The sequence below is a fragment of the Vulpes vulpes genome, chromosome 16 (assembly GCF_048418805.1).
Source record: "Vulpes vulpes isolate BD-2025 chromosome 16, VulVul3, whole genome shotgun sequence".
Classification (NCBI taxonomy): domain Eukaryota; kingdom Metazoa; phylum Chordata; class Mammalia; order Carnivora; family Canidae; genus Vulpes; species Vulpes vulpes.
Window position 1 is genome coordinate 37,405,128 of NC_132795.1, and position 27,681 is coordinate 37,432,808.

Genomic DNA, 27,681 nt, shown 5'->3' on the forward strand with positions numbered 1-27,681 from the left:
GCGGGAGGGGGCGCGGCCCGCGGCCCCCGCACCTCGGTGACGTGGACCTGGGGTCCCCCCTCCGGGGGCGGCCTCGGGGCCGCACGTCGAACGCCGCCGAGGCGGGGCCCCGGATGTAAGATGGCGGCGCGGGGGGCGGCCGCGCGGGCCGGTCACGTGGTGGGGAGTAGCGCGCGAGCCGCCTTAAGCGGTCTCTATGGTTCGGCCGCACGCACAGGAGCGGCCGCATGTGCTCGCGCGCGGAGCCGCCGCCGCCGCCGCCGCCGCCGCCGCCCGGACGCCCGGCCCAGCCCGGCCCCCGCTCTGCGGGGCTTTTGTTCCCGTCTCGCGCCGGGCCGGGGCGGGCGGGATGTGGGCACTTCCGGGCGGAGCGGGGAGCGCGGCGGCGGCGGCGGGGACGGTCTCCCGGAGCCGAGCGCCGCCTCTGCTCCCGGGGCGCGGCCGCGCGGCGCTGGGCGGGGCCGACGTGGCGGCGGAGGAAGGACGGAGGAGAGCGGCGGCCGCTCGGCTGGCGGCGGCCGGGCGCGCCGCCTCCCGACACCAGGGCCCTGGCTGAGGTAGTAGTTTGTGCTGTTGGTCGGGCTGTGACATTGCCCGCTGTGGAGATAACTGCGCAAGCTACTGCCTTGCTAGTGCTGGTGACGCTCGGCGCGGCGGACGACAATGGCCGGGCGCCCCTTTGTGTGGCGGGGCGCGGGGGCGGCCGCGGCCGGGAGCTCGGCGGGCGGGCGGGCGGGCGGCCTGCGGGGCGGCGGGGCTGCGAGCCGGGCCTGCCCGGGGGTGGCGGGCCGCGGCGGGACCTGGGGCGCCGGGGTGGGGGGCGCGGGCCGCGGGGGCGGGGGCGCGGGGTCGGGGCCGGCGGGGCCGGGGGCCCGGCTCGGGCGGCGCGGCTTGGCGGTGGTCGGAGAGTTGGCGGCCGGGCCCTCGGCCGGGGAGCGCTGACGATGTGGACTTGAAGCGATGAAAAGTTTCTCTTTCAACTTTGAAACTCTTTGAATGAGAACATGGAATCCTCGGTGAACTGTACTTTTGAGGGTTTTTTTCCTGCCCCCCCCCCCCCAACGTGTGAGACAAATAAATTCTCTCTCCGGTGTGCTGTGGCTTTTTTTTTTCCCCCTTTCCTCCCCCTTCTCCCTTGGAGTCCGGCGTCGGGCCGTCCCCGCCTCCCCTCCCCTTCCCTCCTCCCCCTCCCCCGCCGTCTGGGCCGTTCTGCCGCGGGAGGGCAGCGTGTCGGGGGCCGGGCGGCGACCCCGGGTGACCCGGCTGCCCCGGGCGGGGGCGGGGGCGAGGCGGGTGGGTGGAGCGCGGTGGCGTCCGCCCCCCACCCGCAGGCTGCCTTTGACTTTCCGGAGCGGTCTTGGATGGGCCCAGTCACAGAACCTGCGGTTCGGTTTTTTGATGTTTCTTGGGGGGGGGGGGGGGGTGATTCTTTAAAAAAAAAAAAAACCGTGTGGGGGTGCTCTAAGGAGAAGGGCCGCCGCCCGCCGGAGCCCTCGTCCGCTCGCGGGCGTGGGGCTGGAGCGTGGGGCTGGAGCGCGGGCGCGGGAGCCGGCGCGGCCCCATCTGCTCCCCGGGGACGGCCCTGGTGCCGGAGGGCTGCGTAAGCTGGGGGCTCTGCCAGATGCCAGGGCGCCACGTCACGTCGGGATTCGTGGAGAAACGGATAAAATTGTGCCCGCGCCGCGGTGCTTCTCCGGCCGCCGCCCCCTCCCCGCCCCCCGGGGCAGCGCCTGGAGGGTCCCAGCGCCCCGCCTGCCACCTGGGCGGGCGGCCCCTGCCGGCGTCGGCGTCGCCGGGTCGCCGGGCTCCGAGGTGGATCGGCCCTACGGCCCGGTCCCGTGCTCTGGCTCTCCCCAGTCTGGCATTTCAGCCGTGACTGTATCGCCCACATGATGGGGACACTTTGGGGTCGTCAGGTACACGAGGGGACTTCCCCCCATACGTGTCTCCTGTTGCCTGAATTCCAGGAGGAGCGCCCGCTTCCAGCCGTACTCGTGATGCCGCGGGCCTATTCACGCTGCAGCCCCGTGTGCCCACCCCACCATCCACCCGCCTTTGGCTTTTCTATTCCTGTGCACACCACAGAAAAATTGCCTGTTGAACCTGTTTTGACTTTGTGACAGTTTCCTACAAGATGAATTTGCCTTCTCACAAGTACAACTCAAGGTCCGGTATTTCTGACATTTATCTGGCACAAGGAGCTTTTCGTTCAAGACCTGGGTTTCAAGCACTTTCGGTAATTTGTATTAGCAAAGGCCACAGATGGGAAAGAATAAGGCATTACTTTGGGTGCTGGTCTCAAGGTTTCTGCCAAAGGAAAGACGGGGGTACGGTCATGACCTCTTGATGTCACCCTCAATTATTGGAAGCACGGGTATTAACTGTGTAGGGCACATCTGGAGAAGGGTCTTTGGAAACAGTTTTGCTTCAAATGCCCCAGAGTTAGAGTTCCTGATTTAGTCTTACATGTAAAAACTATGTTAATAAGCCATTTAAAAATAAAATTACTTTTGGGCAGGTAGACAAGACGGATGAGCAAGGGTGCACCCCAGACCCTGTCTTGGGGAGTAACCCCAAAAGAGTTGTTGCCAGAGGAACCTGACAGCAGAGGTTAGCTCTTCGGTGTATAGGAACCAGGTGCCAAGACGGCTGCAAGATTTCTTTGTGACTTTGTGTTTTCTCTCCATGCTGCTTCGTACACCCCACCCTCTCCATCGTAAAGAAACGTGACAAGAGAATACTTCTCTGTAATTCTGCAATGAAAGGGAAGTAGGACCATCGTCGTCAAAAATAAGTTAGAATCAACGAATCTAAAAATCTAAAAAGCCCTGGAACCGTTGATTACCTAGACAATCAAGGCAAAGATATTAAAATCACCTGAACGATTGTCTAATACAATTCATTAAGTGTTTCTGTTAAACACTTAATCATCCAGGATCACGACCTGGGCTGAATCATCATCCTGGTTGGGCACCACGGGGAAAGCAGAAAAACTGTGTGACTAGGTCGCGTCCCCAATGGAACAGGCGGTTAGAAAGATACCACATGAAGTGCTTAATCAAAACGTGGACGGGTGGGAAAAGCATTGGTGACCTAGTTCACTTTTGAGACCTGGCAGGAAAGTGGAGGTGGAGGCCTGTTGCACACTTAGACTGGCTCTCGTAGCTTAGAGAAGGCTCTCGATTAAGTTCATTGCCTCTGGTGGCAAGGTGGAATTGGGATCTTGGAGGTGAGTGACAGCAGTTGTACTGGGCGGTCCTCTGGGTGGCTGACCCTTCAGTTTAGTCTTGGCTGCTACTAATATGCTGGGGCTGTCCCCTGAATTAGTTTAAGAGAAATAATACTAGCTTTACTTTGTAGTCTGCTTGCTTATGTCAGGTTGAGAGTTGTGTATGTTTTTGGTTAGTTTAAATTTTCATTTTTACAGTTATCTATTTTAAAAGTGCTGTTTGGTTCGGATGTAATGGAATTGTGCCTACACACATTTCCGGCTACTCAATTTGAATAGGATCCTTTACGCTACGCTGTTGACACCTAATGATACAAAGTTCAAACCTAAGATAAAAGTCTTGTGTTGGTTTTAAAGGATAAATTCTTAGTTCTCCTTTTCAACCTCAAACACCACTTTCTGAAAAGACACCATTTGCTTTGAGTTAGGTTTCAAATTCTGTTACTTCTATAATGATAAAATCGGGAGTGTTTTGTCACGCAGATCCAGGTCTCTCGGGAGGCCAAATAGCGTCAAATGTCACGGAACAGTCATATAAATTAAGGACTAAGGAGTGCCTGTGGACGTTGGTAATTTAGGTCATTCATGTAGTTGTAATGCTGTGTTTTATAGTTGAAAAATCTCACTGCTCTCTGGTTGAGTAACAAGCCACAACTATGTGCATTTCATACCACTTTGAACATAACAAAAAAGTATTAAGATTCAGAGGTTGCTGTTTCATTCAGCTGGTTGCACGTAGTATATTTAAAAGCCCCTATTAAGCAGAAAAGCATGTAGATAACAAGGAATGGGCTAATTGTCATAGTAGTAACATGAACTTGAGGTTACCCGATTAGACGGCACAAAGAGCTGACTAAACTCTTAAAAAAACAAATAAGCCAATGGGATATATTTTCCTGTTCTTAGAGGAACATTTATATACTATTTAATGAGACTTCAGGTGATTTGTCAGAATAAGAATCCTATCTCCCTTTACTTTCTTTTTTAGTGAATGAAACTCATGCAGAAGAAGTAAGTTCTAGGTAAATCCATTCATTCTAGTTATGTAACAAATATGCTGTGTACCTACTGTGTACCAGGCAGTGGGGCTGCACGGAAGGCTAAAATGAACAAATCTTTGGCCTTGATGGAATGCACATTCTAACAGAAATTTCTAATAGTCTTTTGATGATAGTAACATGTTGTAAACCTTATCCAGTGGGCCACAGGGGTTGTTTTCCGACTTGAGTTCCACTCAGGAACCTACTGTAGAGCCCTTGCGCTAGAACCACTAGTGGTATTGTGGTTATATTTTTTAAAAAGTAAAAGCCATTTTTTCCCTTTGATTTTTGTTGCAATTGTACCTTTGTTTAAAAAAAAAAAAAAAAGGTTCAGTCTTACCAGAGCAGCACAAAATGTAATGTCTGGCTCTGCAGTCTTTGAGAATTCTCCAGGGCCCTGAGGTAACACATACTGGGGGATGTATGTTCCAAACATTGTAGGAGATCAAAGAAGCAAGAGTGCACTACCAGTAGAGTGTGGAGCCGGCCTCAGAGAATGCTTGTCTCTGCAGCCGAGGTGTTGGGTGGTTGTGATGGTGCAGGTCAGGGACAGCTGATGATGAGCCTTGCAGGGACCGAGTGCAGGAGAGAAAGAATCAAGTATTTCTCCTGCATTGCACAAACTATACTTCAGGGTAGCTAAATGCTTGCGAAGGACATTTTCTCATTCTCCTATGATTCCAGCTTACAGATGCAGGTGGCATGATACAAGTAGGATGGTACCATTTCCCAGCAGTGAACGAACCAAGCTAGGCTTCTCCAGTGGCTGGGAAAGCTATTCAGGGCAATGCTGATGGGGAGCTGTTTGATGCACGGATCAGGCTGACGGTACCCGAACCCCCTGATCAGTCTCCACCTAACCTCCTTTGCACCCACGGTGTTGGAGTAGAAGCACAGAACACTGTCCGTGAAATTCAGGTAATTGAACTTGACTCTCCTTCAGCTTCTAGATCCGACTGCTGATTAATAGGAAATTTAAGACAGAGGAACATGTTACACCATCACAGGGTTTGCAATTAGCAAAATACACATCGATAAATTGTCCATGACAAATGACCTGGTCTCCCCCTCCCCCCAAAAAAATTGTTTTTCAAGAAAAAAGGGAAGGAGAACCTATAGGTTAAAACCTTTTCTGAAACTGTTGAGATCACCTTTGTAGCAAATCACTATGGCTCTTGTATACATTATACCATAGGAAATAACATGATTCACATCATGTCACATCAAAACCAAGGAGAGCTTAAACAGGCAAGATGAGGATCAGGAGCCTGTGTACTTTATTATTCCTGATGCAGGGCAGCCCTGGTGGCTCAGCAGTTTAGCGCTGCCTTCAGCCCAGGTCGTGATCCTGGAGCCCTGGGAACAAGTCCCATGACGGGCTCCCTGCAGGGAGCCTGCTTCTCCCTCTGCCTGTGTCTGTCCTTCTCCCTCTCTCTCTGTGTTTCTCACGAATAAATAAATAAAATATTTTAAAAAATTTTTCCTTATGCACCTCTTCTTGCACCTCCCTCTACCCACACTGATAGTTTTCTTTATAGTCTCAAAATCTTTGTGGACTGAGGGGCATGTCTTCAAACATCCCACGTGAAGAGAGGACTGGTGGCGAATTGGATTCCTTCATACCTGAAACTGACAGCTCTCTGGAGAACACATGAGAGTTTCTGGGCTGACGTCATTACCTGCTGGACTGAGATTTCCAGCCTCCCACATATTTCTTCTTAATTATGACTCCGTTTTCCTCTCCCATTAGGACTTTTATTTTTCTCTGTCCTTCATTCTACTAGCTCAGGTATCACCTTGTATTTTCAATCCATTTTGTTTGCTTTTTTTTTTTTTAATTGAGGTATAATTGACCTATATAACATTAGTTTCAGGTATATAGCATGATTCCATATCTGTGTATGTGGCAAACACCAGGACAAGTCTATTAACATCCCTCACCATGCAGAGCTACAAACAAATTTTTTTTTTCTTGTGACAAGATTTACTCTCAGCAACTTCGATTATACAACACAGCATACATGATTAACTGTAGTCACTGTGCTGTACATTACATCCTCGGGACTTATTTTATAGATGGAAGTACGTTTTGACTTTTCCTCTCATTTTGTCTGTGCCTGACCTCTGTCAACCTCCAATCTGTTCTCTGGATCTGTGAGCTCAGTTTTTTTGGGTGTGTGTGTTTTAAGATTCCACGTATAAACGAGATCATATTGTATATATGTCGTTCCCTGGGTGACTTACTTTACTTAGCATAATGCCATTAAGGTTGGTGGTGGTGCAAATGGCAAGATTTCCCTCTTTTTTTTTATGGTGGAGTAATAGTCCATTACATACATATATATCAGGTTTTCTTTAACTGTTCATGTACCAACCAATGCTTTGGTTTGTCCATATCTTGGCTATTGTAAATAATGATACAGTGAACATGGGGTGCATATATCTTTTTGAGTTCATGTTTTCGTTTCTGTTAAACTTACCAAGAGACCTAGCAGTCCTTTGCAAGTGCAGAACTCATCTGGATTCTGATTTAATCAATACAAAAATATTTCTAAGACTCCTGTAGGGATTTAAATACCGATCATCTGAAGTTAAAGAACTGTTAATATTTGATAACATTATCCTAGTTGTGTTTTTATTTTTTTTATTTTTTTAAAGATTTTATTTATTTATTCATGATAGACACACACACACACACAGAGAGAGAGAGAGAGAGAGAGAGAGAGAGAGGCAGAGAGAGAAGCAGGCTCCATGCAGAGAGCCTGTTGTGGGACTTGATCCTGAGGCTCCAGGATCGTGCCCCGGGCCAAAGGCAGGCGCTAAACCGCTGCGCCACCCAGGGATCCCCTAGTTGTGTTTTTAAAAGCTACTTTTAGGATATGCATATAGAGAATTTACCAGTGAAGGAATATGATGTATAGAATTTGCTTTATGCTTCAGACTCACCCATGCTCTGCAGGAGGCATGTACATGGATGGGAGGATATGTGAAACAAGCTTGCCCTTGTGTTGGCGTTTGTTGAGCCTGGGTGACAGAGAGGTTTATTTCTTTTTAAACTGAAGTGTAGTTGACATACAGTATTATATTAGTTGCAGGTGTACAACGTAGTGATCTGGCGACTATATACATTGTGAAATGCTCACCACGGTAGGTGTAGTCGCCATCTGTCACCACACAAAGTTACTACAGTATTAGTCACTATGCTGTATACCTCTCCTCCCCGTGACTTATTTATTCTATAACTGGAAGTTTGTACCTCTTAATCTTACCCTTCATCTATTTTGCCCATTTCCCAGTCTCCCCCCCCCCTTTCTGGCAATCCCTCATTTTCCGTATTTGTCAATCTGTTTTTGCTGTTAGATCCCGCATTCAAGTGAAACATATTTGTCTTTCTCTGTGTGATGTAGTTCACTTAGCATAACTCCCTTTAGGTCCATCCACATTGTCATGAATGGCAAGACTGATGGCTGAGTGGTAGTCCATTGTGTAGACATACACCTGTCTTATCCATTCACCTATTGGTGGACGCTCAGGCTGTTTCCATAGCTTGGCTTTTGTGAATAATGCTGCAGTGAACATAAAGGTGAACATATATTTTTGAGTGAGTGTTTTTATTTTCCTTGGGTAAATAGCCAGAAGTGCAATTACCAGGTCATTTGGTGTTTGTCTTTAATTTTTTGAGGAGCCTCCCTGTGCTTTTCCACAATAGTTGCACCAGTTTGTATTCCCACCAACAGTACACGAAGGCTCCTTTTTCTGTACATCCTCACTAACACTTATCTCTTGTCTGTTTGATATAGCCATTCTGACAGATGTGAGGTGATATCTCATTGTGGTTTTGACTTGCATTTCCCTGATGATGAGTAATGTTGAGCATCTTTTCATGTGTCTGCCTGCCATCTTTATGTCATCTTTGGAAAAACGTGTGTTTGAGTCCTGTGTTCATTTTTAATTGGATTATTTGTTTTTTTAATGCTGAGTTGCATGATTTCAGTATATAGCTTGGATATTAACCCCTTATCAGATATACCATTTGCAAATATCACGTCTCATTTAGTAGGCTGCAGTTTTGTTTCGATGATGGTTTCCTTTGCTGTGCAAAAGCTTTTTAGTTTGATGAAAGTCCTGTTTATTTTTGCTTTGGTTTCCCTGGTCTGAGAAGACAGACACAGAAAAATATTATTAAGGCTGATACACAGAAGTTTACTGCAACAGAGCAGTTCTTTATACTAATTCTACTTTTCTGTATGTTTGGAAGGTTCCATAATAAAAAACTAAAAAATAACAAGGAAACAGAACAAGAGAAAAAAAAGAATTCTGTAGTTGAAAGAGAATCAAAGGGAAGAATGAGAACTCCCAGCATTCCACACAAAAATTAATAGGATGAAGTGTTCTGGGGAGGCGTCCTCCCAGACTGCTTTGAAATATCACCTCGAACTCTATCACAGGATCAATCCATTTTCCTTATGATTCAGATCAAATTTGTTGACTTGTACAATGAAAGTTCACACACACCCACTGCAAGAATACTACTGTTTAAGTGTATCTGTTTAATTCTCTAATGGGAATAGGATAAGGGATGTGTTTAGAACTTGCACTGTTAAGTGTTCTGTATGTACAAAATAATTGCTCTAATGTTACCCTATTAATCTTAAAAACTTCCCATTTTTAAATATTGGCATTTTGCCAGTTCTGTAGCCTTTTTGTAGTGTTAATAGCATCCTTTAAGAGAAAAAAAAAATCTCTAGGATGCCTGGGTGGCTCAGCAGTTCAGCATCTGCCTTCAGCCCAGGGCGTGATCCTGGGGTCCTGGGATCAAGTCCCAATCAGGCTCCCCGCATGGGGCCTGCTTCTCCCCCTGCCTGTGTCTCTGCCTCTCTCTGTGTCTCTCATGAATAAATAAATAAAATGTTAAAAAAAAAAATCTAAAACGAGTATTCTAAGCTAAAACGATTTGAAAATAATACTTTTTTTTTTTTGGCTTCAACTTTCATTAAGATTAGTTTGCTCCATTTTAAATGATCAGCTATAATTGTTCTAGCATTTATTTATTAGATTTTTATATCTCTACTTAAAAAAATTATTCCTTAATTTTTACTACATGTATGTTTTATCAATATATAGTATACAGTGTTCCCACTAATCCATCTTAACTTTTAGTAGTTGACCCTTGATCACCATGGGGGCTAGGGGTGCCAACCCCCCGTGCAGCTGAAATCCATGTATAACTTTTGATTCCCCAAAGCTTAACTACCAATAGCCTGCTATTGCCTGGAAGCCTGATAACATAAACAGTCCATTAACACATATTTGTATGTTATATGTATTATATACTGCATTCTTAAAGTAAGCTAGGGAAAAGAAGATATTAAGAAAATCATAAGGGAAAATATGTTTACTGTACTGTATTTATATTTAAAAAATCTACCTGTGAGTGGACTTGCGGTTTAGACCTGTATTCAAGGATCACCTGTAGTCGATTGTCCTCTACCTAAACCATATTATTAAGGTAATACTCTAAATAGTGCTATTCTTTGGATATATTAGCACACTGCAAAGGTTAAATTGTCAGTTACACTATTTGCTTTGGGTCGAAAAGAAACAATGGTTTTGTGTTTTACCATTACAGAAATCATCAGGTTACTGAACACCCACCGCGTACCAGGGATACACACATGTATATAAATAATATTATTGAAGGAAAACAATTCATTAAAGCATTATAGATGTGATAATTCTTTCAATTTAGAAATACTGTCAATATTAAATAGTTTTAATTTCCAAGTATGCATCCTACTGGCTTGTAACTTAGTACCTTTTTCTCTGTGGAAACTTAGTAAACCACTACCTGGACTCAGTTTTAGATTTTGAAATTATCCGTGACCTTACCTACTACAGACATGGGCTTTTTCCATTTTAACCTTGGGGTTTCAGTTGTCTTTGAGTAATATTAATAATTATTATGTGTATCGATGTTACAACTACTAATACCTTCCCTAACCGCTGGTGAGGGTTAAGCCCGATGGAGTTCATTATGCTCAAACTGACTGTTCCTTAAACTCCCCCCCATTTTGTGTTATGACCCCTTCCTTGTCATTTGAGTTTATTACCATTTTTTTCTTTTTTCTTGTTACCATTTTTTAAAAAAGATTTTTATTTATTCATAAGAGACACGGAGAGAGGGAGAGAGGCAGAGATACAGGCAGAGGGAGAAGCAGGCTCCATGCAGGGAAGCCCAATGTGGGACTCGATCCCGGGACTCCAGGATCACACCCTGGGCCACAGGCAGACGCTAAACCGCTGAGCCACCCAGGGATCCCGTCTTGTTACTGTTTTATTTTAGGGAATCAAAGCCACCGTTCCCACAGTTAGACATTCTCTAGTAATGGAGTCATACCATAAGTAGAGAGATTCCAGAAGCAGAAAGGTCCACCACTCCCACGGACATCACACACTTTATCCCAAACGTTAGTATGCAAGTTCCAAAATGACTTCCGGGCATTTGGGTCCAACGTTCATTTTTCTTTCATCATAACCTGCCCGCCCCATGTCTTTTTCCCAGTGTTTTTGTGACTATGCAAAAACAATATTCCCCTTCTCCAAAAACGAAAAAACAGTTGGAGGTATAAAGGTGGTTGTGATGTCAGGTTTCGTGTATATTTTTAACATCAGAAAAGGTGAGCAAGAAAACGCAGGTGGTGGTCTTACAGGTGCATATGTGGTGTGCAGTTATGTTGAAAGGCACGCATTCGAGTGAGGCTACGTGGAAAGTCATCTTGGGGGACAGGTGGAGTTTTGAAGTGCTAAGAAAATAATTGAATGAAACTAGGGCCATAAAATTGCCAGAAAGAATGTTGGCTGATTCCTCCCAGGTTTTAGGAGCTCTGGGCATAGAAAAGCCCTAAGAGTGAGAATGAGATCAAGGTGAACACCAGAGCTGAATCCCTAGATGAATTTTGGGGAAAGGAGGGATTTTCAGGAAAGATCCAAAAGGAGCTAGGATCATTCACTCACTCATTTTTTAAAATTTGTATATTTATTAGGTATCAAAATGAATAAGAAATACGTCCTGGCCTCAGGGAACTTTCCTAGGTGAGGAAATAGATGTGTGTAAATACCAAAGCAGAATAGAATAGATGCTGCTTGGATCTCCCTGGGGCAGGGGTGCCTTGGGCTGCAGAGCACTGATCAGGGACGTGAGCAGGAATCAGTACAAGACACAGGAATAAGCATGTTCTCAAGATGATAAGAATGACGGAATGGGCATTTCTGGATATAAGAATGGCATGAGAAAAGTTACACAAAAGGGCATAGACTTTCAAGGACCATATAGTCTAACATAGACGTTCTACAGGAATCGGGCCAGGACGTGGGTGGTGGTGTAAAGAAAGCGGCTGGAAGTAGAGAATGGGTGGCGTCATGAGTGACCTGCGAGAGGAAGGAATTTATTACTACTCTCTCTCTTTCTTTTTTTTTTTTTGTTTTGAGATATAATCTGATGTATAGCATTAGATTAGTTTCAGGTATTTAAATTTTTATTTTTATTTTTATTTTTTTTTTATTTATGATAGTCACAGAGAGAGAGAGAGAGAGAGAGGCAGAGACACAGGCAGAGGGAGAAGCAGGCTCCATGCACCGGGAGCCTGATGTGGGATTCGATCCCGGGTCTCCAGGATCGCGCCCTGGGCCAAAGGCAGGCGCCAAACCGCTGCGCCACCCAGGGATCCCATGTTTCAGGTATTTAATAAGTGATCTGTAAGTATTATTGCAAAATCATCACCACAGTGTGCTAGTTAACATTTGTCACCCTACACAGGTAACATCTTTTTTTGTGTGTGTGATTTATCTATCCAGTAACTTTCAAATATGCAATACAGTATTAATTCTATTCATCATTGCATTCCCAGGACTTACTTCTGTTGTAACTGGATGTCTGTACCTTTTGATCCCCTTCACCCATTTCACCCGTTACCCACCTTCTGCCTCTGGCAACCACCAGTCTGTTCTCTGTATCTATGAATTCATCCTAAAAAGTCAATTTATAGATTCCACATTTAAATGAGATCATATAGTATTTGTCTTTCTCTGACTTATTTTACTTATAATGCCTTCAGGGTCCATCTATGTTGTCACAAGTGGCAAGATTTCATTATTTTTTATGGCTGAATAATTCTGTGTGTGTGTGTGTGTGTGTGTGTGTGTGTGTGTGTATACACCTTTCTCCATTCATCTGTCCATGAACATTTAAATTGTTTCCATGTCTTGGCTATTGTAAGTAATGCTACAGTGAACATGAGGGTGCATATGTCTTTTTGAGTTAGTGTTTGTTTTCTTCAGTTAAATACCCAGAAGTGGAATTGCTGGATCACACGGTAGTTCCATATTTAATTTTTTGAGGAAACTCCGTACTGTTTTCACAGTGGCAGCACCAATTTACATTCTTACTAATAGTGCATGAGGGTTCTCTTTTCTCCACATTCTCACCAACACTTGTTATTTCTTATCTTCTTAGTACTGGCCATTCTGACTGCTTTGAGGTGATATCTCACTGTGATTTTGACTTGCAGTTCCCTGACGGTTAGTGATGTTGAGCACCTTTTCATGTACCTGCTTGTTATCTGTATGTCTTAATTGGAAAACTGTCTTTATTTGGATCCTTTCTTTGCCCATTTTTAAAGAAGATTTTTTAAAACTTATTTTAGAGACAAAGAGCAGGGGAAGGGGGGGGCAGAGGGAGAGAGAGAGAATCTTAAGCATATTCCCCAGTGAGTGCAGAGCCCAGTGCAAGGCTTGGTCTCATGACCTCTGAGATCATGACCTGAGCAGAAGAGTCAGATGCTCAAATGACTCAGCCACCCAGGAACCCATCTTTGCCCATTTTTTTAATTGGATTTTTTTTTTTTTGCTATTAAGTTGTATGAATTCTTTATATATTTTGGGTATTATTATTATTATTATTATTTATTTATGATAGTCACAGAGAGAGAAAGAGACAGAGACACAGGCAGAGGGAGAAGCAGGCTCCATGCACCAGGAGCCCGATGTGGGATTCGATCCCGGGTCTCCAGGATCGCACCCTGGGCCAAAGGCAGGCGCCAAACCACTGCGCCACCCAGGGATCCCCTATTTTGGATATTAATACCTTATCAAATATATGATTTGCCAATATTTTCTCCCATTCAATAGGTTGCCTTTTCAACTATTATTTAGGAATAAGAAACACATGTTGCTTTTGAAGAGGGAAGTTACACAAGGGGAAAAGAAAATTACACCCATAAAACTTGAGGGGAGTGGTAGGGGAAGGATTGTTTATTATGAGATGAGAATGTTGGTAGGTGGATAAAGGAAAAATGAGAGGAGATAAAAAGATTCTAGATTGAATATACTAGAAAAGGGATAATTAATAGGATAAGGTTCTGTGTTATAGTAGCTACTCTGTTATGGGGAAATATGGAAAATATACATATTAAAAGCATCCTATAGGAAAAAAACTAAAGCATCCCATAGGTATGTTGATTGTTCTGTCTGTGGTAATCATCTGAAGACACATTTGGAAGTGCTTTAGAAGAGCAACCAACAAATGTTTTTGTCACGGGACAGACAGTAAATATTTCTGGTTTTGCAAGTCATCTATGGTATCTCTTTGCATATGCTGCTGTTTCTTCTCTTTTTCCCTCTTTGCAAATGTCAAATTAGGGGCACCGGGCTGACTCCATTGGTGGAGCATATGACTCTTGATCTCAGGATTGTGAGTTTGAGCCCCATGTTGGGTGTACAAATTACTTTAAAATCTTAAAAAAAAAAAAAGTAAACTTATTCTTAGCTCATGGGGCATACAGAAGGGCCATAGGCCAGATTTGGCCTGCAGGCCAGAGTTTGCTGATCCCTGCTTTAGAACTTAGCTTTCCTGATGGAGCTTTTGGTGTTCTTTCTCTCAGTAGATGAAGAAAGGTAAAGGTCTTTCGTGGAGAATATAAAGTTTGAATAATATATTTGAATGCATGTGACCCTGAGCTGCTTTTGACCATTATCACTCAGATTTGTGACTGTGATTGCTAACTATTTGGGGCCATATAAGCCTGCCTTCCTTTCTGTCCTTTTTCCTTTTTCCAACTGTGGTATCTTAAAAATTATATCAGCAGGGGGGTGGGGGTGGGGGCTCAATTGGTTAAGCATCTGACTCTTGATTTTGGCTCGGGTCATGCACTCAGTCAAGGTTGTGAGATCAAGCCCTCCCTCCTGCCATGGGGCTCCGTGCTCAGAGAATCTGCTGGAGATTCTCTCTCTCCCCCTCCCTTTGTCCCTCCCCTCACTTTCTCTAAAAAACAAAGCAAAACTAATCTGCAAATTGTTTGACACTTCTCATTAAAAAATAGTTTATGTTTAATTACAGAGAAGAAACAAGGTTACCAGAGGGGACGTCTTTGGGGGGGATGGAGGAAATAGGTGTTGGAGATCGAGTGCAGTTACCACGATGAGCACTGAGTAATGTACAGAGTTTCAATTGTACACTTGAAACTAATATAACACTGGTGCCTATACTGGAATTAAAATGTAAAAAACCCATAAGTATATCATACACTATATTAGGTAAGAAAGGAAAAAAAGTCTATGTTCTGTTCCCTTGAATCTTGGTGGCTTCTGTGACTGCCCCAACAGATAGAATGTGACAGAAATGACACTGGTCCTAAGATAGGATCATAAAACATACAAAATCTGCCTTCCTTTCTCTCCCTCCCCCACCATGACAAATTTCGAAGCTGCAAGCTGCCAAGTAAGAGCAGCTCTCCTGACGCTTCCATGCTCAAGAGACCATGGAGAGCACAGGGAGATGGGGAGAGGTGTCTGAGGAACTCCAGGTGACTTGCCCCCAGCTATTTAAGTCTTCCCTGCCCGGGCACCACACATAGGAGTGAGCACAGCCTCAGATGATTCCAGCACCGGCTCCCAGCAAGCTCCTGAAGACGACCCAAGCGAGAACCACCCAGCTAAGCCCAGTTGGGTCACAGAACCAGAAGAGATGATAAAATATTGTTTTAAGCCAAAGTTTTGTGGTGATTTGTTTCATAGCAGCGGGTGACTAGAAATGACTGGGGGAGTCTGGAAATGGAGCATTACTGTAACATGATCTAAAACCCATGGCGGCAGCTTTGAAGCTGAGCTGCTGGCACACGTAGGAAGGGCCTTGAAGACCTTAGTAGCAAAAGTGTGGTGGCTCTGGAGGTTGTCAGTAGAGCTTAAAGGAAAGTGAGAGAAAGACTATTAAAGCTCAAAGAGAAGCCACTGTTAATAAAACTGTTGCCTGTGACAATGTAGAACTAGAAAATGGACCCAACGAACTGATGGATTGGCCTGAAGAGTTTTCAGTCTAGGGATGGAAAATTTCACCTGCTTTCTTGTAGCTGTCTGTCTCAAAATACAGCCTCTCGTGTGCTATAGAAGAAATGACTTTTCATGCAAAACTTAGAGGAAATAAAAAGGAGGCAGGACTTATTGGGTTAGAAGATACAACCAGTGTCTCCCAACAGGATATGCATGAAGTTAACAAAAGGCCACGGTAGGAAAAAGTCAAAATCGTGGCCCTGTCACAAAAACTTCCTGGAGTAAAGATGAGGCCAGGGATTTGACTGGAAAATCCAGACTCCAGAAGGATTGAGGGTGGTGTCTCCTGAATCCTCACCAAAAGAAAAGCTAAAGGATCCTTTCTATTAAGCAATAAGAATTCTAATAATATTAAAGACGCTGATGCTCAGGAGCTCTCCAGGGAGGCCAAGGTAGACAAGATTTGTTGATGTGGCTTTTGTCTAATGAAGTAAATACCAATAAAATAATAAGATTCATGGGAAACTTACAAAGCTTTTAAGAAAATTATACTTGTAGAAATACTACCAGCTTGGACTAGGAAGAGAAATGGAAAGAAGATTTTAGATCCTGGAACTTTTACAGGCAGAAACCAGGCTGATGAAACTACTAAACTTAAAACATGGGCTATATTTTTTGGAATAGGAAGGATAACTCAGCGGAACTAAGATCCCAGAGGACGATGCCAGGAGCTGAGGAGAATCACTGTAGGCAGTTGAAGAGAAGCCTGCTTATGGGACTGCCAAGTGCACCCATGTGGGGTGTGCTGGGGCTGCAGGTGGCTGCATTGCTCTGTATTGTGAGTGTTTATAGTGGTTATTCGGTGCCTACCCCACCATATTTATTGTGTGTGGACAGATAATATGTGTCTCTAGCTCACAGGTTTTCAGACCCAGAGGAATGGTATTTTCCTCTAGGAAAAATGCAGTTTTCTCATTGGTTTCCTTTTTCTTTTTTCTTTTCTTTTCTTTTCTTTTCTTTTCTTTTCTTTTCTTTTCTTTTCTTTCTTTCTTTCTTTTCTTTCTTTCTTTTCTTTCTTTCTTTCTTTCTTTCTTTCTTTCTTTTCTTTCTTTCTTTCTCTTTCTTTCTTTCCCTTTCTTTCTCTTTTTCTTCCTGTAACTTTTTTTTTTTTAAATATTTTATTTATTTATTTATGAGAGACAAGCAGAGACACAGGCAGAGGGAGAAGCAGGCTCCATGCAGGGAGCCAGATGTAGGACTGGATCCCAGGACCCAGGATCACGCCCTGGGTCGAAGGCAGACACTCAACCGCGGAGCCACCCAGGTGCCCCTTTTTTGTAACTTTAAAATCACAAGATAAGACAAGAAAAATATAATGTAACTAGAATGGCTGTAAAATAAACACAAAGATTCTTCCTGTGGAATCTCATGTTCGTATATTCTAAGTACCTAACACAGGGCCTACCTAGTATGTAATAATTTTTTGGGTAAATGGTAGTTTTCCCCTGGCATTCTTTTTTCCTCTAAGGAAGTTATTTTATTCGTGGTGTCCAGCTCCCTTATGCTGATTTCCGTTCACGAGGGCTTTCCACCCCTAGAGCCGTCTCGACGGCTAGTGCCCTAGCCTCTCCATATGCTCTGGACATTTTCTGACCTCTTACTATCATCCCGACTCTGAACATGCCTATCTTAATTTTTCAAAAACTTACAAAGTAACTGGGAAGTCAAGATGAAGCATGCTAAAGTGCTAACACCAAAATTTTACTGTGTTTGTAATGGCAACTTTCAATGTTTACCCTGTGTAGTAAGCAGAGGATTTCAAACACTTTTGCAGCCCCTCTGACTGGTTTGGGTAAGAACCCTGAAGGTCATGGCATTCATGTTCCTTTCTAATGCAGAGCTGCCGTTTTTAGGGACGTAATACAGCATAGAAACGGTGCTGAAATCTGTCCTGGCTCCTTTTCCTCTTAGGGGCTATCTGTGAAGCTTTGGGGCCAAGGTCAGATGTACTTCTGGTCTCCTTTTCCCTGGCATTTTGAATAAGATTCTAATCTAATTAAAACTAACGTCAGTAGCACTGTTCAAGAGGAGAACCTAAAGGAAAAAGTTTTGTTAAGATTTTATTTATTCGTGAGAGACACAGAGGTAGAGACACAGGCAGAGGGAGAAGCAGGGAGCCCGATGTAGGACTTGATCCTGGATCCTGGGGTCATGACCTGAACTGAAGGCAGATGCTCAACCCCTGAGCCACCCAGGCGTCCCAGGAAAAGGATTTTTGAAGGAAGGGGGTGTTGGAAAAGAGGGCAGCTTTACCTGAATTGTTTTGCCTTGGAAAATACATGTACTCATGTAATTCTGTGCATCAGTGAATATATACACACACACGCATATATAGTTATTTAACCAGTATTACCTACCGAGTATCACTATGGGACTCTTCCAATGTTCTAGCTTCTTTGGGGATAAAATCAATCAGAGACCCTTATTCTGCAGGACTGGTCTGTGTAAGGTTTTGGCGCTGGGCACTGCGTGGGGCCTAGGCAATGAGTGGAGCTGCCCACCGCAGGGTTTTGCATAACGGTAGACGCTGTCTCTTACTGCAGGGCGTACGCATTCTTGGATTTTAAAATGATGTTGAGTTGTCAGGAAAGCTGAATTCCAGCGACAATAATCTCTTTCTGTAAACTAAAAGCTTCCAAGGCCTTAATAAGAAAGAAATAATCTGACCTTAAGAATGAATTTATTACTAAGTGAAACTTAATTCACAAAAGAAATTTCCTCTACTATCGGGGCCATTGTTGGTTTTGGCTTCGTTTTTAATTGACAGTTTTAATTGTTTGTTTTGGTCGATATTGAAGTTGAGTTCAAAGATACATCTCCTCTGAGGATGCAGTGTAAAGAGGACTTGGTAAATAATGTAAAATCAGAGTTTCCAAGTGTTTTTGGAGCAATTCTCTTTTGTCTTTGCACACTATGTGTGGCTCTTTGCGTGTTCTACGACGCGCAGCTACTCCTTTCCTACACAAATACGTGTGCTCTCATTTTTCTCTTCTTCAGTTTCTTCATTTCTTCTTTTTGTCTGCCTTATTTCTTCATTGTGTCTTATGTAAGGTACAGCCATCTTCGGAGAGAAGGGATGTGGCATCAGCAACAGGGGAGCCTCACAGTTGACTCGTCATGGGACTCTGCTGCTGACTCGTCATGGGACTCTGCGCAGGCCTCCAACCAGGAAATTGGGGGAGTCAGTGCGGGTCACGGAGTTCAGTGATGACAGAGGCATGAACAAAATCTCATGACCTCAGAGCCCCAGCAGAGGCGGCTGCACATATTTCCACTGCCACCATTTACCTGATAGGCTTAGATGATCCAGCAGTGAGTTATTCTGTGCCAGACAGAGCAGGGGCTTTAGAGCCAGGAGCCAAGGGGTTATTTCCTCTCAATGCTATTTACGTGACCTCAGGTGACTTTCTTAATCTCATTTATCCTGTTTCCTTGTTTATGACACCTGCCATGAAAGGTCATTCTGAGGATCACAGATGATACCTAAAATGCCCAGCAAAGTCCCGACACAAGGATGGTGTTCATGAGTGGGAGCTACTTGAGGGAGTCTAAAAAGTCTCTTTTGAATGCTTAATACAGGGGCCTGGGGTGGCTCAGTGGTTGAGCATCTGCCTTCGGCCTAGGGCATGATCCTGGGGTCCCAGGATCGAGTCCTGCATCGGGGTCCACACAGGGAGCCTGCTTCTCCCTCTGCCTGTGTCTCTGCCTCTCTCCATGTCTCTCATGAATAAATATTTAAAAATAAAAAAAAATTAAAAATGCTTAATACACCCTTATAATCTCAACCTTGACCTCTGACTTTCTCTCTGTCCCTCTCTCTCTCTCTCACACACAGAGCATTTGCTGCTCTAAGCTCCTGAAATTGTGTAGCCATGCCACCATTTTAAAAGTGGGCTTCTGGGATCCCTGGGTGGCGCAGCGGTTTGGCGCCTGCCTTTGGCCCAGGGCGCGATCCTGGAGACCCGGGATCGAATCCCACATCAGGCTCCCGGTGCATGGAGCCTGCTTCTCCCTCTGCCTGTGTCTCTGCCTCTCTCTCTCTCTCTCTGTGTGACTATCATAAATAAATAAAAAATAAATAAATAAAAGTGGGCTTCTGTTGGGGTGCCTGGGTGGTGCAGTTGCCTAAGCATCCGACTCTAGGTTTCGGGTCAGGTTGTGATCTTGGGGTTGTGGGATTGAGCCCTGCATCAGGCTCTGCATTCACTGGGGAGTCTGCTTGATTTTCTCTCGTCCTCTGCCACCCCCACCCCCCCGCCCGTGCTCACCTGCTCTAAAATAAATACATCTTTAAAAAAAGTGGCCTTTTGTTATTGGCAGAGTGATCCTCTTGCTGGTTTAAAGGAACATTATGAGATAACTGAGAAAAAGTTAAAAAGCAGAATTGCATTATTTCCTTATTCTCTGGAAATTCTAACTCTTCATCTCCCATGCCTGTGATGTCAAAAACAAAAGCCGATCCAATTCTTTTCTTGGTGATTGAAGTCTAGCCCTCCTGGAACTAGGGCAGCCCTTTGGCTTGCTAGCAACTGCACCAGCAGCGCTGTTACATTGCTTGGATGGATAAAGAAATGGTGAGGAGTCATTTTACACATCACCCAGTTCTACAGAAACTAAAAAACTGACCCAGACAAATGGCTGGACGCCCCAGGACTGTGGATCAGTATGTTATCTCCCCATTAGATCACCAGATCCTCTTGACTGCCTCCCGGCCAGGACACAGGACCAGTGAGAACCATGTGGCACAGGTCGGAAGAGGTTGGGGGGGGGGGTGACATGGGGATAGCAGGCTGCGGCTCCGGGAGAGGTGCGCCGTCTGCCGAGGTGGACAGCATTGCTGTTGTGACAGGTGCCTTTTTAGCCAAAGCAATAACAAATCTTCCCTTGTTTAAATGACAGATGGTCAAGATTGTTACTGCCATTTCCAGCAAACCCAAAAGAGGGAAAACAAATAAGTGGCATGTAGAGTTCTTGGTTTTCAAGAATACTGGGGAAAATTTTGTAACAGCATAGCTTTAACAAGGTTCTACGGCGCGTTGGTCAACAGACCAAGTGTGCCACATCCATGGCGCCCACATCCCTGTCCCTGGGACCTGCGAATTGGCTATGTGGTAAAAGGGAATTGGGGTTACAGATGGAGGAAAGGTTGCTGATCAGATGGCCTAAAAAATGGGGTGACTATCCTGGATTCTCCAGCGGGCCCAGTGTAATCAAGGGGTTGGAGGAGGCCCGAAGGTCGGGAGTCAGAGAAGCAGGGTTACGGGATGTGGGGGAGGACTTGACCCACCTCTGTTGAGGCCGAAAGGGGCTAGGAGCCCAGGGTTGGGCTCTGGGCGCTCGAGAAGCCAGAGAACCGCATTCCGCCCTAGAGCCTTCAGAAAGGCCCGGCGACACCTGGACTCTAGTCCGGGGAGACTCATTTGGGACCCCTTCCCTCCAGAACTGTGAGTGCACGATTCATATTGTTTTAGGCCATTCCAGCTCCTTCCAGCAGCAGTGGAAGGTTGACACGGCATTGAGCTCTGAACGTCTAAATATCTGAAGTCCATGAGCCCAACCTTCATCTCTTCCCCGTTTGTAAGAGACTGAATGACAAAGCCCAAGCGAGGCACAGGAAAGTGCCAGCCCCTGCATGGCTGGCCCGATCTGCAGAGGCGCCCAGCGCTTCCTGTCCTCGCACCTGCCCCAGGCCCGCCTTGGACCCTGGGGTTCCCCCCCCCTGGTTGTCCCGTCTCCCCGGGAGGGCACCCAGTCTGGCCGGGACAGGATGGGCGACCCCACGCCGACCACCTAGCGGAGTTACCGTCAGCCGACAGAACCATGAGACAACAGTACTGTTCAGCCCCTAATTTTGTGGGGGTAGTTTTATAGCAACAAGTACCATCCCTTGGGGGCCCAGACGTAGAGTTTCTGTAAAGCTTCTGGCCCTGCGAGCTGCTAGCCTAGGTGACCTTACTCTCTCCGTTCTAGAATTCCCACGGAGCTTGCGGATACCACGTATCTTCTTACGTACATAGGATTTCCTCCTCAGCTGGACTCTGTGATCTTCCAAGAGGACGGACAGTGGAAGTGCCTTCTGGAGTCCCTTCGTGTCCTAGTACTGGACGAACAATGTAACTGGTGAGCTGCCGAGCACTGGATTAAGAGCATTCTTGGCCATTTTAGCTCTCTGCGAACGATTTTAGCCTCGGCTCTTTCTCATGGCCTCTTCTGGGGCAGTCTTTCAGGGCATGGTTATGAAAAGCGTGTGTGGCGGCGGGCAGCCTTGGGTCTTTCCTCTTGAAGACAGTCCGTGGCTGCCGAGGAGCAGCAGCAGCAGCAGAAGCATCTGGGCCTGCCCCAGACCTGGTAAGTGAGACGCTCTGGGGTGGGACCCAGCATTCTGGCCTAACAAGCCTTTCAGGGGCTGCTGCTGCTGCAGGCTAAGCACAAGCATCACTGGGGGTTGGGACAGAGGTCTGTTTTAAGGTCAGAAGGCCAAGGATTGTTTCATTAAACTGCACTTATTAAATATGCACCTGCATGTGCCGGTCGTTGTGCAGGGCGCAGGGGACACTAAGGTTTGTCTCTGTCTGTGGGCTGAGGGACATGGTGGTGCATGGTTTGCACAACAGGAGTGAGACCTGCCGCCGCTATCCCTGCCCTCTGAGGGAGCCAGGCCTGGAGTTTTGGCTTCACCTTTCTACCTGTGGGTCAGACCCCAGGGAGGAAGGAATCCTTAGGAACCCCTGTATGGGAACGTGTCTGTGTTGAAGGCCACCCACTTAGGAGCCCATTACATACTTTAGACACAAGCTCCCTGTGAACCCTGGGCTGGGTGGGGAGGCGCGACGGTTGTCCTAATCCTGTCACTTACAGGTAATGCCTTATAGCCGCTCTCATTTCACCGTGTTTTCCTCCAGGCCTAGTTGGGTGTTGGAAGAGAACTCAACACCCTGCACAGGTGATTGTCAAATATAACGTCGTTCCAAGCGTGTTCTGAAGCTTCGCCCCGTGAGTCCCCGACCCCCCTTCCCTTGGAAGCTGTAAGCAGTGTCTGCATTCCCCCGACCCGGTACCCCAATGGTAAGCAGAAAAGCCCCCTGTCCTTCCACCGTGCCTCCGCCCCCAAGGCGCTGATGTCTGGGGGGGGGGGGGGAACCGGTCAGATCAAAGGATCTCTGTGCTTTCAGGGAGTGTGCTCCCAGCGATGCTCCCACCACTGCTCCCAGCGGTGCTCCCACCACTGCTCCCAGCAGAGCTCTCAGTGGAGCTCCCAGAAGTGCTCCCAGCGGCGCTCACATTAGTGCTCCCATCGACACGTGCAGCCTGTGCAGCCCGGGCCTTCCTGAACGACACTGGGTTCCTCCGGTTTGGGCCGAGGCAGTGCACCGGAGCAGGTGCCGGGCCGCCTCCCCCTTCCCTGGCCCCGGCTAGGGACACCCCACCCCACCCCACCCCCGCCCGGGCCCTGCTCCGCATGGATGCGGCCACCCCGACCTGCACACGGCCCACAGGACCCATCATCTCCGGCGCTTGCCGGCTCCTCCTCCGCGGTCCCCTAAGTCCCCGTAAAGCCACTAGACCAATGACCGTAAATTAGGGGCCCGGCAGGCTGAGACGATGCGGGGTGCGGCCCCGGGGGGGCTCCATCTGCGCCGCCCCCCGCCCTCCTCCGAGGCGAGCCGGGAAAGCTCACTTCTCAGCCTGGGTTTTATTTACCCCACATCAAGGAGCCCTCGGGGGCGGGGGCGCGGGGACAAAGGCTCCGGGGTGCAGGGACGAGCCCCCCCACCCCGGGCCGCCTTGGCCCCCTCGTGCGCTTGGACCTGGGTCTGCGGCCCTGGGCACCGACCGCGTCTCCCCAGCCTCCCTGCCTCCCCAGTGTGGCTCTGCGTGGGGGTGGGGGGGCACTGAGCGGGCGGGGCTGCGGGGACCTGCCGCCCCTCCCCTCCGATGGTGGCACCTGCCGCCCCTCCCCTCCGATGGTGGCACCTGCCCCCGAGCCAGCCCTCGTGTGCTGCCGTGACCTCTGCGCCCTGGGCCCTGGGCCGGCCGCGCCCTTGTTGGGGACACCCGGCCCGGGGACACCACCCGCCGCGGGCTGAGGCTGGACGAGGCGTGGGCTGGAGGCGCAGCCCGCGGAGTCCTGCAGGGAGGCCAGGGCCCGAGGACCTTCAGGGGGTGTTAGTTTTGTCCCTAACAGGGACCCACGGAAAGAGGGCGCATTGGGCACAGGCTGCGCGGTCCCCTTGCTCTGGACGGGGCGGGGGAGGGGAGGCCGCGCCCCTCAGACCGTGACTGGATTTGGAGAGCGACCCTTTGTAGAGGTAAGGAAGGTATAATGGGCTCAGGTGGGGCCTGATCCCCTCTGCTGTCCTTCCAGGAGGACGCTGGGGCACAGGGGGAGCCCCCAGGGCCACAGGAACGTGGACTATGTGGGGACACGGGGCGAAGGCCCTGCCCAGCAAGCCGGGGAGAAAGGCCCCAGGAGAAACCAGCCCTGCCAACACCTTGCTCTTGGCCCCCTGGCCTCCAGCACGTTGAAGAAGTAGAAGCCTGTGGTTGAATACCCCCGGCCTGTGGTGGGGCTTTAGGGCAGGCCTCCCAAACTAAGACAGGCGCTAAGAAGCCTGCCCCGAACATTCCTGTGGCCCTCTCTCCTCCTCCTGACTTGGAAACTCTCTCCAGAGGGCTTTGACCTGGCCAAGCAACTTTCCTTGTTGTCATGTTCCAGGTCATCTCATTTTTTTCGAGATAAGAACCTACCCAGCAGTGACAGGTCTCTGCTGGAAGAGCTTTATTTTTGCCCCTTCTAATTTCCAGCTTTGTTCTGTGTAGGGTCTCCCGATACAGGACACCCATCTAAATGTGAATTTCAGATAAACAGCAAATAATTTAGCTGTGCCCCAAATATTGCATGGGACATCTTTCTTTTTTTAATGAAAAAAAAATTTTTTTAAAGATTTTATTTATTTATTCATGACAGACACAAACACACACACACACACACACACACACAGAGAGAGAGAGAGAGAGAGAGAGAGAGGCAGAGACACTGCCAGAGGGAGAAGCAGGCCCCATGCAGGGAGCCTGATGTGGGACTCGATCCCGAGTCTCCAGGATCAGGGCCTGGGCTGAAGGCGGCGCTAAACTGCTGAGCCACCTGGGCTGCCCTCTTTTTTTAATTCTTTATTTGAAATCAGACTCACATAGGATCCTGTCGTTTGTATTTGCTAATCCGCTCTAGTTCGGGGGTGGGGTGGGGGGGGTGGCATCCTTAGGATCTTTCCATGGTGGTTCCCACAGTCACCTGAAGAACATTCTGAAAATACTATGGCTGGGTTCCTCCCTGGGCACTCCTGATTCTCACTTAGTCTGAGGTAGGGCCTTGTCAATAGGAATTTTAAGCCCCCGGATGATTTTATTGTGTGGCTAGGGCACAGGACCCCTGTAGGAGGAGACAGGTGTTAACTGATTAAACGCCCAAGGCCAGGTGTTGTTGGATTTAGGCTCCCTTAAACTTGAATTCTTTGGGTTTTGTTCTGTGAAAAAATGTCATCTTACCACTTCTTATTGCTGAGCCAGAGGCAAGGGTCAAGTAGGTCACCAAAAAATGCCCTGTTAGTATGTGAAATGGTCTTATTTCAGGTCAACTGAGCCCATAAAGAGAGAAGTCGGGAGCTGTAGTAATATTGACACCACTGCAGCAAATGCCTCTCCGTCCTGACACTTCAGGTTTTATAATAAATGGTGCATCTGGGCCCCTTGGTAAAAGATTTACCGTTTACCATTACTTTTATTACAGGTCAGTGCTCAAGAATGCAGGGGTCTGTTTTAAGCACACTTCAAGTTCAGGAGGAATCTGAGCATGATTTTGTTCTGTGGCGCGCACCGGCTCCTCAGCTGCTCACTGGCACCCGGGCTGGTAGCCCTGGCGCAGCATGACTCATTCCGCCCGGTAGGGACCTTCTATTTGAGCTTGGTACTCTTTCCTCCTGCGAATAACCCTTGCCAAGAGACACCTTTACAGTAAGTGCGAAGGAGATGCTGGCACAGAGTTCCAGCTGAGTAAGAGTCAAAGCTAGAGTGAGAGGGAAATAAAATGCCTGTGACAGAAACACAGTTTATAGAAAATGATGTTGGTGGGTCAGCAGACAGCATGGCTTGCTGGAGCAAGGCAAAGTTCAGGAATGGAGGTTTGATGTGAAAGGGATTTATGAGAAATGCCGTCTAAGTGAGCACGTTCATGGTGGAGGTTTTGCAACTACTGCTTATCTAATGAGAAGTTCTAGAAACTCTTAGAGCAAGAGGTAGTGGAGTATAAAATACACATTTTGAATTCGAAATCCTGGCTTTGGTGCTCCTCAGCTCTTGTGTCCTTAGGCAACTATTTAATCTACCTGAACTTTTATTTCTTCATCTGTAGAAATGCTTCTGGAATAGTAGGGTAAGACTTTTGAAATTCCACTTTGCCAAACAATCAAAGAGAACACAGGTAAAAATTGTCAAAATCATCTTTTTCAAAGTTCTGGAAATTAGCTAAAGGACTGCAACAATCCAGGGAGTATTTATTCAAGAAAAACAGTTGAATCTCAGTATGAACAGGGAGCTTTGTGGCATTTTAACCACTTTCCTTACCCTCACTCCAGATATGTGGTGGCCAAGGAAGCGAACAGAATGGGCTTGTTAAAAACAATCAGCAACAACTGTTTAGCATCATCACTATCTAAGGCAGTCACGCCAGTCAAGGCTAATGAGAGACCCAAGGTTTTAACTGAAAAAAGTTAAAACTGGTGAACGAGATGTCCACAGAGGACACTGAAAAGCTCTAGCATGTTAGTGGAGTCCGAGAAGTCCTGGCTCAGATGCAGGTCAGTGCACCTGCCCAGGAGATCTGACCAGGCCTGCCCTCTATCTCCAGTTGACCTTGAGGCTCTGCAGAAGCAAGAAGTAAAGGCTAAAGTAGAACTGTCAGGACTTTACAGAACACTGAATGTGTGCTCCAACTTTGATGGAAAACATTAACCTACATATCAAAGACGTTCAAAGAACTCCACAGAAGAAAAACTCAGAGACCACAGGTAGACCCAACATGGCCAACTTCTGGAAAGCAGCAGGAGAAAGGGAACTCATCACAGGGAATCTTCAGCAAGTTGAATGTCCCAACAGAAACCATGCAGGCCAGGTGGTAGGATGGATGACACGTTTAAAGTGCCAGAAGAAAAACAAAAACGAAAAAACCCTATTAGCCAAGAACTTGAGAGCCAGCAAACTGTTCTTCAAAAAATAAATAAAATTAAGACATCCCCAGATAAACAACTGAGAGAATTTATTGCACATGGACCTGTTTTGCATGAAATACAAGGGACTCCTTTAGACTGAAATAAAAGGATGATCCAAACTTGAATTCACGTGAATAAAGAACACCAGTAAAAATAAATATATGAGAATTATAAAAGTATAAGTGTATTTTTATTTACACCTCTTCCATATAATTTAAGACAACCGCATAAAACAATACTTATTAAACTTCTGATAGGTTTACTTATATATAGATGTAATTTGTATGACAAGAGCACAAAAGAGAGAAAAAGAATGAAACTATGTATCGGAGCAATGGTTTTGTATACTATTGCAATTAATCAGGTATTAATCTAAACCAGATTGTTTTAACATGCTAATAGTAACCTTTCGGAAAACCACTAAGAAAATAACTTTAAAAATATAGTTGAGAAACAACAAAGGAATTAAAGGGGCGTATTCAAACTTATTTAATGCAAAAGGCGGCAATTACAAAAAAAGAGAGGAACAAAAGCGATGTAAGACACATAGAAAACGAATAATAAAATAGTAGACCTAAATCCTACCTAATCTGTAATTACATTAAATGTATATGGATTAAACATTCCAATCAAAAGGCAGAGAGTGCCAGGATGAATTTCTAAATATGGTGTAACTGGGGCACCTGGGTGGCTCAGTTGGCTAAGCATCTAACTTCGGCTCATGGTCTCAAGGTGCTGGGATTGAGCCCCACATCAGCTCAATCAG

At 46.6% G+C, this 27,681-nt stretch overlaps 1 long non-coding RNA gene across 2 annotated transcripts; it reads left to right on the top strand.

Moving 5' to 3' along the window:
* Positions 1 to 1,280: 1,280 nt before the first annotated feature.
* Positions 1,281 to 27,092, top strand: LOC112922314 (uncharacterized). 2 transcript variants are annotated; one of them, XR_011998066.1, is made up of 5 exons: positions 1,281 to 1,385; positions 21,622 to 21,771; positions 21,871 to 21,999; positions 22,554 to 22,716; positions 25,439 to 27,092. It is a non-coding gene; the product is annotated as an uncharacterized lncRNA (long non-coding RNA). The 2 variants fall into 2 exon arrangements; XR_011998067.1 differs by having other exon boundaries at positions 1,287 to 1,385; positions 22,824 to 27,092.
* The last annotated feature ends 589 nt before the right edge of the window (positions 27,093 to 27,681 follow it).